This window comes from Panthera leo, chromosome C2 (assembly GCF_018350215.1).
Source record: "Panthera leo isolate Ple1 chromosome C2, P.leo_Ple1_pat1.1, whole genome shotgun sequence".
Taxonomy (NCBI): Eukaryota; Metazoa; Chordata; class Mammalia; order Carnivora; family Felidae; genus Panthera; species Panthera leo.
Genome location: NC_056687.1, coordinates 154,588,332 through 154,589,847, shown reverse-complemented (window position 1 = coordinate 154,589,847; position 1,516 = coordinate 154,588,332). Strand labels below are relative to the sequence as shown.

The 1,516-nt window shown below is 38.1% G+C and overlaps 1 non-coding gene across 1 annotated transcript; it reads right to left on the bottom strand.

The window, feature by feature from the left end:
* Positions 1–276: 276 nt before the first annotated feature.
* Positions 277–383, bottom strand: LOC122199022. The gene has a single exon (XR_006193295.1). It is a non-coding gene; the product is annotated as a U6 spliceosomal RNA (small nuclear RNA).
* Between the last annotated feature and the right edge of the window lie 1,133 nt (positions 384–1,516).

Sequence of the window (1,516 nt, the reverse complement as noted above, 5' to 3'; positions counted from 1 at the left end):
GATCCTACTTTCGGCTCTTCTGGATCGTAGAAGTGGAATTGCTACATCATTTGGTAGTTCCGTTTTAATTTTTTGAGAAAATTCTGTGCTATTTTTGAGATGCATCTTTTTTCATTCGCACGGACAGTACGCAAGAGGTGTGAGGTGATAGCTGATTGTGGTTGTAATTTGCAATTACCTAGTGATTGCTAATGTTGAGCATCTTTTCACATGTTTGTTGGCCATTTGTATATCATTTTTGGAGAAGTCTCCATGCAACTCCTTTGCCCATTTTTTAAAAATATGGAACACTTCATGCATTTATATGTTTGTCCTTGCACCAGAGCGTGCTAAGCTTTTCTGTGTCTTTCTAATTTTAGTAGATGTGATACCAAAGCGAAAGCCTAAGTTGTTGATTCTTGATTTGCATTTGTAGTGTTTCATTAACACTTTCCTCTTCTCAACAAATCACCATTCCCCACTATGCACCTACACTCAATACAGTTTTCCACAAAAATTAGAGGAGATTTGTATGCATTCTTAAACTTATTTCTTGTTCATATTCAAGTCAGTGGCTCTTTCCGTTGCTTGCTTACTGATGGTCTTTGAGTTTTATTTTTCTTTTGTTTTGTTCTGTGCTTGTTCATGTCACTAAGTTTAGGGAAGTGGAAAATTTTAAGGTCTGGCTTAATGATGCCACCTTAAACAGCCTGATGAAGGTAGAGATGACTAAGGAGCAATATTTCAACCTTGTGTCTAAACAGGACATTAATCTTGCCCTTTTTTTACAATTTTTAATCAGAAGTTCCTAATTTTCTCACCGTTGATGTAAAAATCATTTATGCTTGCAGCGCAACCAACATAAATCATTAGCACACAAAAGAATAGTAAGCAACCTTTAATCAATACACTTCTTTCTATGAGACACGGTGGAAATGAAAGAATACAATTTGTCATTGATCAGGAGTCTCGCCAACATGTATCCAGGGCCCCATGTCTTCCCAGTACTTACTTTGCTCCAACCAGGCTGGCCTTCTCTATGTTTTTCAGACAAACCAAGGTCATTTCCTTCCCATGAACTTTGCGCATCTTGTTTCTTTTTATCATTTCGTCATTTCATTGAGATTTTAGCTCGATGCCACCTCTTTGGAGGCCTCCTGACACCTAACCTAACAGTGCTGTCACTTTCTATCATTTTATCCACTTGGTTTTCTTCACAGCACAAATGACTTTCTGAAATTGCCTTATTAATTATTTACTGGCATGATGTTTATTTGCAGCCACCTTCCCTCATTTTAACATATGTTCCATGATGGCAGAGGTCTGTGTCCTTGGTTCAGTGCCTGAAACGGTGCCTGTGTAGTGGCAAATGTTTAATAAACATATGTCGAATGAATACCTGGTGACGATGTCGATCGGGGGTCAAATTTTTTTTCTGTAAAGGGCCAGATATTTTAGCTCTGCAGGCCATTTAGTCTCTGTTACAACTGCTCAAATCTGCTGCTGCAATGCAAAAGCAGCCATTAAATAATACCAA